The sequence below is a fragment of the Miniopterus schreibersii genome, assembly GCF_964146895.1.
Source record: "Miniopterus schreibersii genome assembly, chromosome: 11".
NCBI lineage: Eukaryota > Metazoa > Chordata > Mammalia > Chiroptera > Miniopteridae > Miniopterus > Miniopterus schreibersii.
In genome coordinates this window covers 17439583-17458278 of record NC_138111.1, presented here as the reverse complement: position 1 = coordinate 17458278, position 18696 = coordinate 17439583, and the positions used below count along the sequence as shown (strand labels likewise).

Genomic DNA, 18696 nt, shown 5'->3' with positions numbered 1-18696 from the left:
TGCCATCCCTCAGGTTTGCCCTCTGCAAAAAGCTGTGAAAATAGTATTTTTCTTCCCCTGTAGCTTGTAATGTGGTCACTTCCAACCCCTTTGTATTCTTGGTGGACTGAAAACATCAAGGGCCGTGTTGATATTTTCCTGAACAGTCTTCACAGTTGTGCTTTCTGAAGGCAGTGGGCGGTCTCTCGGGTCCTTCCCAGCGAGGACAGCTGGCAGTCTTACAGCATCAAGTTCTTACAGTCAAGGCTGGTGGCTGTGGTGACCAGGAGGCCCCAAACAGGCTGTGCCGGGGAGCAGACATGCTTGGGCAGGCCGACTTGACACTGCCATCACTAGGACACTAGAAGAGGCGGCCCTCGTGTCCCCCACACTAGAAGCAACTTCTGTCATCACATCCTCAAGGAGTCTTCGAATCTCTCCCCCCAGGTGTGGGCCCTAACAGTGGGGATTCCAGGCAGGGGAGAGGCGAGCGGTGCACAGCAACAGGAGGCGCTGGTTTGGGGCAAGTTTATCAGGAGGGGTTTACCTATATCCTATTCCCCTTATTTTTATTTCTTATTTTTTGTTAATCTTCACCCAAGGATATTTTTTTCCATTGATATTTATGGGGGGGAAGAGAGAGAGAAACATCGATGTGAGAGAGACACATCGATTGGTTGCCTCCCGCACATGCCCTGACTGGGTTGGGGATCGAACCTGCAACCCTTCGGGCACGGGCTGATGCTCTAAGCACTGAGCCACACTGGCCAGGGAGAAGATTATGTCTTTTAAGTAACTGTGTACTTTCCAGTTCCTTATTTTAAAAACCCATCTAGTTGTCTGAGGGATGCCCTGTTAGAGGAAAACGGCTAACCCCAGTGCTAGTCAAAGCACGGCCCTGGACTGTCTCGGGTCAGGAACTGTGTATTACCAGCTATGACAAGATGAGAACAGAAGTTGCCAGTAAGGTGTTTGGAAACTTTAATGACAATTTGACAAACCATGGCAACCCATCGGGTGATCATTGGACCTGTCTCATTGAATAGACCAGTTTGGGTGTTGTCGCATCCAGTGGTGAGTTGCATGTGTCATGACACAAGTCCTAGTACAAGTACTAGTACAAGACAAGTGCTAGTCTGCGGTGGGTTGGGAGCAAACCCCAGTCCTCCCCACAGAGAGTTGAGAAGCCTGCTGCAAACCAAACAGCAAAGAGTGTGTGCCTCAAGATCCCCTTTTTGCCTATGTGTTTAAATATTGTCATTGCCATCTTTTGCACCATTCATCTTTATATCTAAAAAAACACACCTTGGAGAGTCTTTAACCTAAGCCCTGTCCCACCCTTCTCACCTTAAAGGTGAAGAACCTGAGGCTGGGACAGACCCCAGGGCTGTCTGAATGACCCAGCCAGCCAACGTCTTTCTGGCCCTAAACCCGGGTCCCCAGTGCCCTTTCAGAGCTGCTGTTCTTTCCCTGTAGCTAATGCAAAAGCAATCTCAGCCCCTGACAAGGAATCACAAACTGCAAGTGAAAGCCCTAGAATGATACGGTTTCCTTGGGAGCAGCTGTTTCATAAATAACTCGGGCCTCCCATATGAGGTAATCTGCTGTAAGGACAGGACTCTTAAAACTCTGACGTTTTAGTATTAGCCACACAGACACATATCTTGGTTTTGATCTTGAGAAAATCAGTTAATGTCCCCGCTGAATCTGTAAATAGGGACAAGAATAAGACCACTGTCCCTGGGGACATGCTGAGAATTTTTGTCAGGTGACAAGAGGAGACCCAGGGAGATGTCTTGGTCTGGGAAAGCAGAAGTAAAACTTGGCTCTTCATTCCGTAAGACTCTCCATGCTTAGAAAATCATCCACGAGCCATTGGCCTGTTCAGCCTTTTGCCTTCACGTGGGACTAACTTCCAGCATTTCTGAGGGATGCCTGTTCCTCCTGTTTTTAAAGAAGGGAGGGGAGATCCTACAGATGATTGGCTTTTCCTTTGGCCAGCACCGTCATGGCCACGACACTGTCAACAGAGTCTGGCAGGGAGGAAGCGTGGCTTTCTCGGGACACAGTCCCTGCTGGGGGAGACCGAGCTAGGTTAGAGATGCAGAGATGAAAATGGCACAGTCAGTACCCTGAAGAGACCTGTTATCCTCTCAGTTATAATGGGAGACAGCTCTTCAAAGTCCCTTGACTTTGGGTAGTCAGAGATCTGAAGCTCCTGGACTTACGTTCTCATTGCTCATGATTCCCATCATTTGATATCAGAAGGTCCCCTTCCAAGAATTATTTCTTACCACCAAGAGAGAGAGTTAGCTTTGACCTCAGGCAGCACGTTGTGGTCCCAACGCAGAACTTTAATAACTGAATCTTTTAAAGCAGTGATGGTTTCACTTCCAAAACAACAACAAAAAACTAAGTCAAGTTTAATGTGCCTGAGTGAATTAGAAGGAAATTCTAGGATCACAGGAAATGCACTCTGAAGGCTGTGTTGGGATGTGAGCTGAATGGCTGTCACTGAGATGGAGCCAGTGCACATGGATATCATTAGAACCAGACTGGAAAACGGGGGCCCTTCCTTGACCTCAGTGAGGCCTTGGCCCCGTCAGCTTCAAGTTGGATCCCGGTGCTAGCACTGGACATTTCTCACTGGATGACGCAATCATTTAGGAGACTGTGGCCACATGGGTGTTGGAATGGAGCTACGCTGGCAATGTCAGCTGGCTGTCATGGACGCTGCTCTGTCTTGACCAAGCGCATTTGGCTCATCACAGCTCAGCCACCGACTGTAAACAGCTGAAGGGGCCTGGCTCCTTTTGGATGCTGTCACTGTCTGGTATGTTGTCTCTCCCAGGGAAGGGAGGGAAAGCATGGAACCAAGGACAGTAAACAGTCAATCGCTGCTCTCACAGGAGCGATGGTCCGGACATGCAGCCATGGGATGGTCCTTCTGCACAGGACCTGCAGTCTCTCTGAGCACAGGATAATCACAGAATAACTATAGGAGCAGCCCTGGAGAAAGGACTAGAATAGCAGGTTGGAACTAGATCATAGAGAGCTTCGAATGCCAAGCTGAAGGACTTAGAAGTTATCCTAGAGGCCATGGAGAGTGATGAAAAGTTTCAGCACAGGGGAGTTGTAATAAACCCAGTGGTGAAGCTAGGATGCTGATTCAGTGGTACATACAGAGAAAGCAGGAGGTAGAGGAGTCAAGGGTAGGCTGGGAACCAGCTGGGCAGGTGGCCAGTTTAAGTTGAATTGGGAAGATAGAGGAAGACGGTCTACCAACAGAGGATGGATCAGGACACGAGAGCGCAGATATGACAGATCACTCCAGAATCCCAAGATCTGGCCTGGGCCAGAGAAAGTGTCAGGCAGAGGTTGTCGAGGGCTCTGGAGAGAGTTCCCAGGGGGAGGCAGTGCTGCACCGTGAAAGAAAACTGTCAACCTTGGACTGAGTTCTAGACCTGCTCAGCTGTGTCTTTGTTGCTGTTTTTTAAATTTCAGTATTGTCTTGGGCCTGAATAGTTCTGCCATGAATTGGGGGTTCTTCCTCCCCCAGGGTTCCAAAAGGCTGAGCAGGGACTTATTACAGATGCAGTGAAAAGATTATGTTCTTCCAGCATCAACCAACCTTGGTCTAAAATCTCAGCTCTGCACCTCATTAACTTTATGGGATCTTGGGCAAGCTATGTAACCATCTGTAAAATGGAGTTGATAATATGTATTTCCTTTGGCTGTTGTGAGGCTAACTTGAGTTAATATACGTAAAGTGTCTAAGCCGCGCCTAGTACACAATGGCTTCCCTGCTCCTGTTAGTACCCATTTGTCTTTCTCTTCTGACAGCATCAGAGAGCTTGTCGTCTAAGGATCTTGTTTCTCCCTAGCCAGAGGCAGAGCCCTGAGGGGAGGTGATCAGAACAGTAGCATTCTTTCCTTATGAAGTCAGTTCAGCCTGTCATTTTACGTTGCACTGGGTCCCTAAAAGGCTGCATTGTAAACCGTCATCTTAATGCAGTAAAGGAGCTGGATCCCCCAGGAAGCCCTGCGTGTAGGCAGGTGAGATACTCTATCCTGGAATTCTTCAATACGTGCTGATTCTGTTGAGTTCGATTCATTTAAAGGTGGAGCACATCTATGAGCTTAGTTAGGTACTCAGCAGCTCCTTAGCGAGCCCTCAGCATAGACGTACCCACAGCCTCATAGCAGGGCCTCTCTCCGCAGTCACTTACTATGCCATTGGCGTTTCAGTGTTGATATACTGAGCTTTGTCTTCTGAATTAACCACATGGTACCAAATCTGCAGAACGACAGCAATTTCCTCCCAGATGCTTTACCTAAATTCCCAGACATACTATCTCAGTTAGTGGAATATGACTGTACCTGCCACTAGATGGCCCCCCACGGACACATAACCCTCGCCCGCATTGAAAACTTGAATTCGATTTTCCGGATTTTCTTTCAATATGTACACACACACACAAACACACACACAATCTTCCATCATTCTTTGTTTGTTTGTTTAAATATGTTTTTTTAAATTGATTTCAGAGAGAAGAAGGGAGAGAGAGAGAGAGAGATAGAAACATCAATGATGAGAAAGAATCATTGATTGGCTGCCTACTGGGGATCCAACCAGCAACCCGAATGTGCCGTGACTGAGAACTGAACCATGACCTCCTGGTTCATAGGTCGATGCTCAACCACTGAGCCACGCTGGCTGGGCTCTTCCATCATTCTTGAAGCCACTAATCAATTCTTTAATTTTCCTTTAAGCATTCAAATGATAGGACTTATTCACACTTCTGGATAATTTGTTTAACATAAGCATCTATGGGTGTTCTTAAATCTTATGGGCCACAAAGCACATGATTAAGAAGCTGCATTTGAATTTATTCTATGAAAAAGTATGTTTTGGTTTGCCTTGTAAAGCAGTACAGTACATGCAGTGTTTAACATAATAGTCTTTAAATTCAATTTTTAAAACATTAGAAGAGAAAGGAAGAACAAACACTTTAAATAGTGCTTGTGCCATGGCAGGCCGTGTTCTGAGATATTTTAAATATTGACTCAATCTCCATAGCTTTGAATTAGTTCTTCCATAAACATCATTATAACCAGCATATAGACAAGGAAACAGAGACCAGGAAAAGTGAGCGCTTACCCAGGATTTCAGCCAGTAGGTGGCAGGCTGCTGGGCCTCCTGATGCTGCTGGTTTGCACGGCCCCCTGCTGCCTCCTACTGGTCAAAACAATCAGGAGAGGCTCGGCAGAAATCAGATTGTGTGCGGCAGAAAAGATATTTAGATTCTGACTTCTCTTCCTTCCTTCCTCTCAATTTTCTTATCTGTAGCATAGGAAAAAGAAACCAATCCCTAATTGCTGCGAAAGGACTTTGTCAGCTCTAAAGCATTACACAAGTGTCTGCTGTTATTATTATTGGGATCATTTGGGTTTTGTGGGAATCTGAAAACTCTCCTATGTGCCCGGGAGGCTTGTGATCCTTCACTCGTTCACAGAAAAACATACCATGCCTCTGAGTGAGACCACCCATCCTGAGGCGCCTGTACTATTTCAACAACAAATCTGGTCCATGCCAAGGACAGACTCCTCGTCTCGGGCCTGGACAGCTCCGATTGATCTTCATGCTTTCCTCCTGCAACTCTTCTACGTTTATTCCCCGTGCAGCTGCCAGTGTGGTCTTTCTAGAACAAGGGTCACCTAATCGCTCCCTGAAAACAAACAAACAGACAGACAGGCAGACAAACAAGAAACTTACAAGTTTCCTGTTGCCTTCAGGATCAAATCTAAACTCACTGTGTCTTTCAAGAGCCATCCCGTCCTGGGCCCTCCCCTCCCCATCCCTTTCTTCGCATTATTCACAGACCTTAACCCAGTCCCTCGGAGGTGCTCACTCACTCACTCGAACCTCAGCCCTTTGAGGGGGCCCCAAACCCCTCTCTGCCTTGATATTCCTTTTCTCAGCTTTCAAGATCCTGCTGAAAGGTTCTAAGCCCCTAAAAGCCTGCCCTGCCCACTCCCTAAGCAGAGTCAACTGCTGGTCTTTGCTTTCCCACAGCATTGTGGACTTCCAGCTCGAGTGGTTTTGTAATTGTTTATACACCTGCCTTGTCCATCAGATGACTTTCCCAAAAATAGAGACTGGGCAGCTATTACTGTATTAGCTCAACACATGCTTGACAAACAATGAATGAATGATCCAGGATATTTCAAATCTCTCTTCCAAGGCCCAAGAGACCCAAACGCCGTGGCTTTTACTCTAGCCAGCTGGGCCAGGAACCACCCCTAGGTTCATTGCAGGCCCGTTTCTCCCAGCCAGGTGCCTGAGCTGTGAGCCTAGGAGTGTGCCTGGACCCCAAGCTCTGATTGCAGCCCCGGGCTCCTGAGGGGAAGGGGCGGGGCAGGGCTGCCGCGTCTCTGAAAACACGCGGGGGAACAATTGCAGGAAACCTCCCAGCGGGAAACGATCTGCGGGCACAGCCCTCGTGGAGGACCTTCCTGATTGGCTTGATTTGTTCTGAGCAGGAACTCTTAGAATAACTTTGGGATTATCCCAGTGGGATGACAAATTTCTCCACTGAGGAGGAGCTGTCCCCTGGTCATGTCATGCATGGAAAACTTGATAAGAAAAAAAAAAAACTAAGAAGAAGGTCCATTTAGGAAGAACCAGATGCCATAGCTCCCCAGGCCAGCCTCCTTCTGAGCGTCTAATTCAGGCACAGTTGAGCTGTTGCCAGAGAGATCGCATTCGCCCCTCCCCCCGGGGGCTAAAAGGCCAGAGGGGCTGTTATCCTTTGGTGGCCTGTCTGGGCAACTCATGGAAGCCCAGGTGGTAGCAGCAGGTGGGGGATGCTCCCTTTCGGAACCGCATTCCCGTGGCTTGAGCACTGACTATGTACAAATCAGCCCTGTAGGCGCAGTGGGAACCAAAGTAATACACCAGATGCTCTTCTGCTCTCACAGAGCAGTGGCTTCCAAACCACATTTAGTTCTGTGCAGAGGCTGAACTGAGGTAAGGATGCTGTGGGAGGGTGGGAGGGCCTCCCGGTCTGCTCATGCCTCAACCAGAGCAGCAATATTTGATCCAAATATTGGACAAGAAAATTCTATACTGGAAAGAGGAAGTACTGAAAACTTTGAAGTTGGAGCGGTTTCATTTGCTCTTGGAAGGAGGCAGCGCAGGGCAGTCTAATGTCCTAGGTTCCAGCAGCAGGCAAACCTGGGTTTAAATCCCAGCTCTCTCTCTTGCGGCTGCTGGGTCACAAGACACTGAACTCTCTCAGCCTCAGGTCTGACATCTATCCTGTTGGATTATAGTAGCAGTTACTATGCAGATTTCAGAGACTGAATAATGTTTACAAACCATTTAGCAGACTGTCTAGTGGTAAATGCTCAATAAGTATTAGCTATTTTTACCACTGTGACTGTTGGACATTAGATGATTTTTTTTTTTTTGGATGAATGACTCATTAAGATACTAACTCAAGTATCTTGAATGCTCCATCAGTCTCCCCAGAGTAACCTCCAATGTGGACTATAGGCAAAAATGTTATCCCTGATGTGGACATCTATCAGAGCTGTGGCTGAAGCTGTGTGGATGTGAGTGCACACACGCACACACGCACACACACACACAGGCTAATGGGAAAGTCGAACTCAGCAGGAAAGCTATCACAGAGTGCTGGATTTAGGCACAAACAGTGAGTAAACAGGGATTTGGGAGAGGGAATTTGCCACATAAACAGTTTTCACAGTCAATTACAAAAGCCTAATGCTTCCTGCATGAAGAGACGAACTCAGAAGAGAATCATAGGGTGAAATGAAGCAGATGCCGAGACTGTCCATCACTCTGGCCAGTCTCTGTGTATCCTGCACCTGTGGTTTTCTTTAGGTGAGCCCCAGAGTGAATGGGAAAAGTGCATTACACACACACACACACACACACACACACACGAGGTCAGGTGAAATGAGTAATAGTTACTCAGGAGAAGGGAAAGAGAGAGAACCAGGACAATCCAGGCAGAGGGGGAGGTACGAGCAAAGGCACTGAGGCAAGAAAGAGCCCTCTGTGTGCAGAGACCTACAAGGAGCCCATTGTTCCTGGAGGTGAACGAGAGGCTGGAAGTGTGTCACATGAAGGAGTTTAAAGCATAGAATCTGCGAGGGGTTTTCAGCAGGGGAGTGCAATTGTGGTCTTTCTAGGCTCAATCTGGATTTGAGGGTGGTGAGTCTGGAGAGAGGTAGAGCAAGCCATTGATTAGAAGGTTGCAGGCATTTAGGAGAACAAAGGAGAGAGTCATGCAGGGCTGCAGAGGAAGAGATACGGAAGAAATCTGTGGTGCAAATGGGCAGGAATGGGTGGCTGATACGTGTGTGGTGATCCTCAGAGAGGGGCAAGTGAGAGGGGAAGGTGACAACCACGTTTTCATCTTAAGTAGAATGGCTTGGTGATGGTGTCAAAAACCGAGCTAAAGAATGCCAGAGGGAGGAACAGCTTTGTGCAGAAAGGTGAGTTCGGTGTTGCGCCTGTTGGGTTTGAAATAGCTGGGGAGCATCCAGGTGGAGACATTGAAAATACAGTTGTATACAGAAGCTGGAGTTCAGGGAAGAAATCGGAGGTGCAGGTTGGGTAGATGTCAGCACGTAGGCAGGAATTAAAGCCCAAGGCTGGGCACGATTAGCCAGGGATAAAATGTGGAGCAAGAAGAACAGTGAACCAACCAAATGAGCATTGGATGAAACAGTAGAAGAGAAACCCATGCAGAGGATACGGTGTCATGGGCTCCAAAGGGGAGGGGCGGCGGCCGGCAATGTTTTTAACAATGAAGTCGATAGACTCCCACTGAAGAGTCCCCGTTGGCCTTGGCGGGTGTGGGCTTTAACACGACTACATACGGCAGAGTGGCGGGCAGAAGGCAGAGTGGGGTACCCCAGAGGGTGGTCGGGATGTGAGGGTGTTGAGACAGCAGGAGGCGAGCGCCGCTGGGGAAATCTGGAAGAGAGATTCAGCAGCCACTTGAACAGCATGCAGGTTCAAGCGAAGTTCGCCTATTTTTAGTGTGAGAGAATTGATTTTTTTTAATGGATTCAAGGGAAAGAGGCATCTTGGAGAAAGGCTGAAGCTACAGGGGAGAGGGGGAAATTGGTAGAGCGCCACCCCCGAGGAGCCTGCCCAGGGTCAGGTGCACAGCTGGAGGCTCTGAGTCAGGCAGGAGGTGAGAAGACTGGATGAGACTTTCTCTCCTCCTGGAAAAAGAGACATTTCTCGGGAAGGGTTTAAACTTCTGAGAAGCGCACTGTATGAAAGGGGATCATCTCACTTTTGTGTAATCAGAACTCTTTATTTCTGATGAAACAGACTGAAACAAGAACCACACTCAGGGAATCAATGCGCAGCGTGAGCTTGGAAATGGTTTCCTGTGGCAGCAGTCACTGCCCGGATTCTGAGGGCAAGAGCCACACGATTCCAGGTGGAATAAATATGCCAGAGAAGGAGAGAGAGGCTGGTTGCCATGGGCTACGCAACACTTATGGAGAGAGAAAGTTTTGTTCTTATATATTTGGGATTAAATTTGAACCAACATTACATTACTAATGAGAAGTGCTACTATGTCCCAGCTGTATATTTAGATAAAGATATAAATCGATCTAATATCTATGTTGTTGCTTTTTTCTCAAGAAATACATAACTTAGTATATTTTGAGGGAAACTAGCAAAACCAAACCAAGATTTAAAAAGTTATACTTAGTATCACTACTTCCAAGCTCACTATACAATCCTTTAAAAGTATGTTCTTGCTTCACCTTGCTTTTCATTCTTTCAACAAATATGTACAGGGAGGAATATGAGGTACAGTGATAAAATAAAATGTAGCCTATCTCTCAGTAAATCTATACTTGGGAGAAGAGTAGCACGGGCTGGGGAGGAAAAGCACATTTTTAACACTCAGATACCAGGCGGGGTATCCCGGGTACCTAAGAGGGCTGAAGATGCTGTGGGGATTTGGAAGGAGGGGGCTTAAGGAACACATTTTACTGACGAGACAGCGCTGGGCTTGGTCTTTTGTTGTTAGGTGTATTTTCAGCAGATGGAGCTGGGAGTGGGCAGTCATTCCCGGCTTTCTCGCAGAGCATGAGCAATCTGTTTTGGCTGGAACACAGGGGAAGGTGTAGGGCTGGGACGGGGTTAGAGCAGAGCATGGAGGGTGTGAACTTCCAGCCTGAGCAGTTTGATGAAATTCGGGAAAGAGGTGGTGGAGACAAGGGAAAGGATATGAGCTGTGTTTTAGGAATTCTTAAAGGGACCTGAAAGGGTAAGGTCGGTGGTGCTCGGGCTGGCTAAATAGCCATCTCAGAAGGTGTTAAAGAAAAGCTGAATTTATTTAAGGAAAGAGAATAGGGGATGGGGTGTCCAAAGGGAAGGGCTACACAGCCCTGAGCCAAAGGGTATTGGGTCCAGGATGGCAGCAAAATATACTTGGGACAGTGAAACAAGGCAGAGCATAGAAGCAACAGGGTGGGCTGCTTTGGCTCACTGAGAAGTCAGAGAGAGAAGGGGTCTTGGAGACAGGTTTGGGGGCCTTGGAGACCTGGTTGCAAATCTCATGGAGTCCCCCTCGAGAGAAGAAGGGGGTTGAAGATGGTGCTGGTGTCTCCCCTGGTGGGGAGCCAGCCCTGGGTCCATTGTCCTGAGCCTATATATCTCTTTTGCAGGTGGAAATCTGAGGGGAGGTCTCAGGGGAGGGTCTCAATAGAATATTCATTAGCTTTCCAGGTGTGCCCTTCCAGGGTTGTGTCTCCACTGATTGGCCAGTGCCAGGGCAGGGGGTCATTAGTCAATGCAGCTGGTCCTGAGGCAGCCACTTGTCCGGTTTTACTGCTTATCTGGGCCTGGAGCTGAAACACAACTGAGGCCTAGATGTTATCTTTAGGGAGGAAATGCTCAGGGGTCTAAACTGCATGACCAGGGATATGCTGGGAGAAGGTAGATTCCCTAGGGACAAAGTTCGTGTTTTCCCAGTTTCTCCCCTTGCTAGGCATCTGTTGCTTCCTGCCCTGGTGAGTCTCCGTACTCTGTTTCTGTACCGGGCCCATCTAACAGGACCGTTGTCTTCTCTGCCATATCTCTGTCAGTGATGACGTAGAAAATAAATGAAATGAGCTTGAGTTTCCACTGACACCTTGCAGTCAAGGAAGGTCCTATTCTTTCCTAAGGAGAAGTGGAAATCCTCTGTTTATTTAAGGGCCATTAACCTTTTCTCACAATAAGATACCAAACAATCTGCAGTGATTCCAGATACACTCATCTAAATAAAAGGAAGCTGTTTCCTTGCGAGCTAAGTTACAAATGAAAAATATTTTGGAAGTGCCATAGAAACAAATGCACTATCTTCCTGAAATATGGAAAGGGAATTCAGTAGCTTCTATTTGTGTGAAAACAAACATTATTCTTCCCAAATGCTCTACTTGGAATATAGAAACAGAGATATTAAGACAGAAAGAGAAGGTTAAATGCTCAAATAATGCAAGGAGGGGTCAGGGAATGAGGTCTTGGGGAGAATTGGGGACCCAGGTAGCAGGAGCTACTGGGACAGCTCCAGGGCCCTGCTGTGGGACTGGCTCACCCACGAGTACTCTCCATGCTTGGATCACCCCTCTCAAGAGGTGGATCACTGAGCCAGAGTTCAGTCAGCCTAGGTTAGTTACATTTCCACTCCTTGGCCAGGGATGGGGGTCCTCTGATCAATAGTTTCACCAAATCCACAAGGAACTCCAGATTGTTTCGAGGTAAAGGAGCTAGATTTTGTTCCCAAAATGGAAGTGGTGGGGTTTCTGGGCAGGCAAAATGAACAGCTAATGCCACCTGAGCCTCTGTCACCACACTCACTTCTGAACCACATGTAATGTGTCTTTGGCTCCCACCATATAACTGGAACTTCAGTGTCATGGGTGAGCTCCGTATTAAATCTTGTGCATAGGGGTGATTAGCTCATGCACTGCAAAGCTGGACAGGTATTAAAGTATGTAGACAGCCAGATCTTGGCTCTTTCTGATGTTAATTTAGCTGGCAAAGGCCCTGAGAGTCAGGTTGACACAAACATCACAGTCACAGCACAGGAAAGAGATGCCAAGACAGGGATGATTGGCTTTGTGCAAAGATAAGGAGCTTGCCTGCTAAGGCTTGGGATGGGGCAGGGGTGTGAGGTGGGGTGGGGGTGAAGCGCACCTCCGGTGGAGCCCTATTTACAAGAGTTGATGAGCAGTATTGAATTCCAAACTTTGCAATTGCTGTTTTTTTCCTTCTGCTGCTGCTGAGTCATTACTGAGGCTCTGGGATATGATTAGCTAGGGCCCCTTATCATAACTCAGCACATTTCTAAGAGCGTTCATTCAGAATTCAACAACACGTGGCAAATGTCTTGCATTACTTAGGATTAGATATAGATGCACGTAACAGAGACCCCCAGTGACAGTGGCTTCAGCAAGGTGTTCATTTCTCCCTGCAGTGAAAGTCCACAGGTAGACAGTCAAGAGCTGCCCGGTGGCTGTGCTCTGGGAATTCTTCTGGGACCCAGGCTTCTTCCAGCTTATCCCTCTCCTGTCTTTGTCCTCAGAGCCCAAGATGGCAGGTAGAGCCCCACCTGCACGCTGGTGCATTTCAGGTAGAAAGATGAAAGAAGGGCTGAAGAAGAAAGATCTAAAGAAGGTTCTAGAAGCTGCCTACCATGCTTTCACTTGTATCCCTTTGGCCAGCCTGGCTGCAGAAGATGCTGAGAAACGTGTGGCCATATGCCTAGCTACACCTTGGGGATTGTGTCGCTATGAAAGAAGGGGAGGAGGGAAATTGGTGAACAGCTAGTGGTCTCTTCCGTTTTCCTTTGTGCTGGATACGTAAGGATGTGGGCAGCTCTCGTCTCCTCGGAGCAGCAAACCTTCCTCCCTGAGCTCTTGTTTTGGCTGGTTGGCCACTCAGGCCCCACACTGGGCTGCTCAACTATGAAATTACAGTTCAAGAGAAGAGAACAGGCCGGAGCTCAGCACCTCTGGCCAGTCTGCTGGCACCTCCTTTTATCCTGGGAGGGCTTATGGAAGCTCGGGCACACGTCAGGGGAGAGGCAGAGTTCGTGCTCTTCACAGTTGTCCTGTGTAAGCCTAGGACAGTTGTAAAGGCTCACTCCATTGTCAGGAATGGACTGGTCTTGCTCAGAGCTTGCTCCGAATACATTTAAGGTGCTGAGGAGTTTGTGAACGTTCCTTTACTGCTCCTCTGGCCTCAGCTTTTCGTCGGTGCTGAGCTCACTCCATGAGGAAGCTGGAAGTCCCCCCTCCTCTTGATCACCCCACCCCTTTCCTTTTCCACTCTGTCCCCTCCCTCACCCCAGTCCTGGGCCCCAATTCACATCCCCAGTGCGCCCCACTGGGTAGTAAGTTCCATTCACCCTGGGTTTTCCCATTTCCCAGAATGGAGCTCCTACAGGCCATGGTGTTTGCTAAACTTGACCTTTTCTAAGGGCTAGAACTCAGATGATCAGTAAAAGCTACAGGGGAATGAACTTGGCCTAAATCTGCAAGCAAGCATTCTGATGGTCAGTGCTGCTCAGAGAGGGAATGGGATGCCTTGTGAGGTGGTGAGTTTCACATGCATGGAGGATTCCAAGCAGAGGTAGGGTAGCTGTTGGGTAGAGTACAGTTCAGCAGGGCCTCGAAGGCCAGGTATGCAGGACTGAAAAGTCCGTGCAAGACCACATGCCCCTGGGTGAGAGTAGGGACATATGATAGTCTGGGCCTGGGCCCATGCTGTCTCCTCTGCCTGGCACATTTTCTCTTTTCCACCTGGTAAATGCATCCTTCAAGGCCCAGCTAACATCTCACCTACTCAGTCAAGTTCTTCTCACCGCCCTGTATCAGTTGGAAATTGCATTCAGCTGTGATCACAACAGTGGCTTAAATTCATAACAAGAAATCTGGAGCCAACAATCCAGAGCTGGTGCAGTCACTGCAGGATGCCCTCCTGAACCCAGGCAGTTCCTCTCTTCCTGCACACTCAGCCATCCTTGGTATACTCTTGCCCTTGTGGACACAAGCTCACGGCTCCACCTCTGGCCTCGTACTCCCTATGGTAGGCAAAGTTATGGGCTCCCAAAGATGTCTACATTCTGATCCCCAGAAAGCCGTGAATCCTGGCAGAGGGGAATTCAAGTTACAGATGGAATTAAGGTCTCCAAATAGCTGACTTCGAAATAGATTATTGTCCTGGATTATCTGGATCGGCCCAAATCAGAAGGATTATTCAAAGTGGAAAAGGCAGGCAACAGAAGAGAGTCAGAGGGAGATGGGACTGGGGAAGAACGGTCAGAGAGGCATCGTTGCTGGCTTTGAAGATGGAGAAAGGGGCCATGCGGCAAGGAATGTGGGTGGCCTCTGGGAGCTGGAAAAGCAAGGAAACAGATTCTCCCCAAGAGCCTTCAGAAGGGAACACAGCTCTTCCAACTGCTTGATTTTAGTCTGGTGATGCCCATGTCAGACTTCTGACCCACAGAAATGTAAGGTAGTAAGTTTGTATTGCTGTAAGCCATACGTTTGTGGCTGTTATTATAGCAGCAATCGGAAACTAATAGTCACTCTCTCGCCAGGTCCCCGCAGGCAGGAAGAAGGGAAAGAACAAAGGGCAGATGCCATTGAGGCCAACCCTCCTCCTCTAAGGAGCTTTCCCAGGAGTGTCCCCCAACAGTTTTTACTTATATCTCATTGGTCAGAGCTGTCCTGTGGCCACCCTTCTCCGCAAGGGGAGCTGGGATGGGCTCATTTTCAGCTGAGAGCGTGGCCACCCCCAACAAAATAAGGCTTCTGTTAGAACGGAGGAAGGTGAGAATAGATACTGGGCAGGCCACTCAGTTGGAGTCCCGCCACACTCCCAGGCAGAGCTGACGCTTCCACAACACATTATTCTTTCCTTTATGATGGCCATTTTGGGTTGTAATATAATTTATGTGTTTATAATTTATGTCCTCACTTGACCGAGAGCGCTCATGTGCAGACACTGTGGCTGACTTAGCTCTCTGTCCCTGATGCTCAGTGCAGTGCCTGGTAGAGACAGGTGTTTGCAAAAAGTTGGATGGATGAATGCATAAATGGATTTTGAAATGAGAATGATCGATGCACATAGATTCTTTGTGTTTCCTGTGCGGAAGGTCTGTGGGGGTTAGGTAGACTTTATAAGCCCATCCGACCATGATTGCTACTTCATCTCCAGTAAATTAAACCTACCCAGCTGCAGTGTGTCACCTTTCCTGACCACCTATTACAGTCTGCTTTGCGCTCAGAAGAAACTGAGCAAGCCGGTCGGAGGCTGTTATGTGCACCTGTCTCAGCCTAAAGAGCCTCGATTAACCTTGTGTATAAATTACACTTCCTGCCCATTCTTTATTTTTAGCTCGGCAATATCCTACTTGGCGCCTGCAGGGAAGACTGCATTAGATTTCAGGCATGAAACTACAAAACAGTGGCATTTCTATCCTGGCCGGGATCACTCTTATTAACCCGTAACACTGTTTCTTGGGATGCTCCTCAGGCCCAAGGACTCAGGTTTTCCCAAAGAAAAATAGCAGCCTGGGCCATCCAGCACTCTTGGGACCTGACCTAAGCCCACATGTGCATTTGTAGAGAAATCTGCCACTTGGTCTGAGTTGCTTAGACTTACATATGCTGTCGATTTCCCTCGTTCATTTCCTTTGGGTGAAACTCAGTTGTTCTTATCTCAAAAGTCTAGTTTCGTTGCTTTTTTTCTCTCTCTCCTTCTCAGTTACCCACTATCATGACCCAAATCTTCAGCGTTTGAACTATATAGCTGAGAGCCCTGAAACCCATAGGCCAGGGGCAGGCTGCGGAGACAGTCGGCCAGCCAGTGAGCTTCAGGTCACAGCGGATTCTTAACCACTTGGGGCTACTTCACTGGGAGAGCAACTGACTTGGAGCCAGCCTTTTTTTTTTTTTTTAAGTCAGCCACTTTTGACTCGATCTTGTTTATTGTAGAACCTCTAGTGCCCACCTCCAAGTCAAGCCAAACAAGCTATGTAAATATTGATTGAACTGCCTGCAAATCCATGTTGGAGTGCACCGTTTAACTTGACATGAGCAGCGAAGGCCCTGGCTGCTTTCCCGGGCCACAGCCTGTGAAACGCTGCCTTATCCGCACCAGGCCAAGGGGGCATTTTAAAAAAGCAATTAATTGTTTTTATTCTGCTTAAAGAATACATAACTTTTTTTAAAAATTGGGAACATGTTGAACAAAATTAAAATCACCCAATATTCCATTACCCAGAGACAATTACTACAGATATTTTCCTATTTTCTCAATCTTTTTTTTCTATTGATTTTTAAAGAGAGGAATGGAGAGAGAGAGAGAGAAATGTTGATCAGTTGCCTCCTGCATGTTCCCTACCGGGGATCGAGCCCACAACCTGGGCATGTGCCCTGACTGGGAATCAAACCCACCACCTTTTGGTGCATGGGACAACGCTCCAACCAACTGAGCCACCCGGCCAGGGCTATTTTCTCAGGCTTAATCCTCATGAAGGGGTGACCTGTATCCTTCCATGTTTCTCTGAGGCTTGGGGGAAGTGAGGCAAAGGTAGCTTATATTTTTTCTAATGTTTTATCTTCAGGTATTATTAGTATATCTATCTGTCTATCTATCTATCTATCTATCTATCTATCTACCTACCTACCTATATATAATTAGGATACATATATGTCATATTACACACATACATAATATATATTCTTAGTAATACATTACTATTTGAGCTGTATCACTTAGCTGTTGTCACAATAGTACTTTATGACCAACTACTGTCAAACTCAGTGGTTTAAAACAAAAATCATTTATTCTTGTTCATACTTCTGTGGATAGACTGGGTGTTTGCTGATCTAGGCTGGGCTCAGCAGAGCAGCTCTAATTTAAGGTGCAGGTCTGCCTGGGCATGGCTCCTGACTCTGGCTTGGGCTCTTGGTCTACTCCCCACGTGTTCTTTCAGTGGCCCTGGCTGAAGGGACAGCAGTTACCAGGAGCAGCACTTTGATGCTGCCCGATCAGGCAAACACATTCAAGCCTCTGCTTGTGTTGCGCCTGCTACCACCCCATGAACTAAAGCAGTCGAGGGGCAGGGGAGTATCTCTACACACCATGAAACCAAAGCAGATCACATGGCCAAGAGCAACATCAGTGGGTCAGGGACGTACTCCTCCCGTGGGGGTGAAGGAGGAAAGGAGAGAATATGTTTGAGAAGAGTTGACTCTACCCACATCCTAAACACTTGGTGAGGTGTCTGTCTATTGAGATGCAAAATGAAATCTGCACAGAACCCCCCTGGCCTGGACTATCCTCCAATATTTCCCAGAAGCTTCTAGCCCAGAGAAGCTTGAAGATCTCACCTCGGTTGAACCACAGCTTTTTGCAACTTTGTTCACTTTCATTGGTTCAACATACTTGTGTTGAGCATGTGTGCCCTCTCCATGAAGAATTTGTAACCTAGTAGGGAAAATTAATAATTTATAGATGCTCCAACACCTAGAGTTACTAGAGTTACTAAACCTCAGCACTATTGATATTTGGGGCTAGATAATTCTTTGTTGTGGGGGCTGTCCTACTGTCCCGTGTATTGCTGGATATTTAGCAGCATCCCTGACCTCCACCCACTAGATGCCAGTAACACCAACTCCACTCTGTTTGAATTATGGACAATCAAAGTGTCTCCAGACATTGCCAAATATCTCCTAGGGGACAAAAAAAATCACCTCAGTTGAGAACCACTGCTCTAACATATAGTAGATTTGATAAGACCTCTGATAAGCTGAAATAAAATGCTAATAAATGCTCAGAGGAGGTGATGTTATTTTCTGGGGGTGAATCTGTGAAAGCCTCCTGGGGTGGGTGGTATAAGAGCAGAGGCTTTAAGAATGGTCAGGGCTCTGAGATGGGTTTCTCAGAGGAGGGAAACATGAGGGGTACAGATGGGAGTGCAAGGAGTAGCTCTGTTTGACTAAAGTGTAAGTGAGAGAGGCCTGTTGGTAAGAGTGGAGGCCATGTAGATACTAGCCTCCCAGTACTAGGGCCTTCTAAGTAATTGTGAGGACTTCCACTTTTACTGTGAGTGAAATGATAAACATATCTGAAACTGCATTCATTCGGAGGGGCTGCAATTGTGCATAGAGCTTGTCTGCATAACCCAGAGTAATTGCTACAAAGTCTCATCCATCCAGAGGCTATTTTCTGATGTCCAGGAAGGAAACAGAAAAGGCCTCAGGGGGTGCAGTGCACCCCTAAATAACTCTGTGCTTGTATCTTGGTGTTCCTTACCCCAGAAGACCTCACTCTGAACTCTTCACTTTAGGCCTGAGTCTCACAGACTTGGCTTAGCCTCTCCATGGCAGCAGGTTAGAAGGTGGAGGGAGAGGGCTAATAGAGGCAGACACGGACCCTGCAGCAAAGCTTCTAGTATGGCAGATGGGGAAGAGACCAGAAGCAAAATTGAATGAATGAGTGAACAAATAAATTCAGACCAAATAATTCAGGAAGCACAATAGTCTACAGTCCTTTCGGCAGGGGACGTCCACCCCTTCATAACCCCAGAGGCATTGCTGCATAACAGTGCCACCCTAATATGCCAACATACTCAGTGTTTAACAAGGCAGGGATAT

At 47.6% G+C, this 18696-nt stretch overlaps 1 protein-coding gene across 6 annotated transcripts in view; it reads left to right on the top strand.

Moving 5' to 3' along the window:
• Positions 1 to 18696, top strand: part of PALM2AKAP2 (PALM2 and AKAP2 fusion) — a 351155-nt gene that overhangs the window by 160967 nt on the left and 171492 nt on the right. The window lies entirely within an intron of this gene.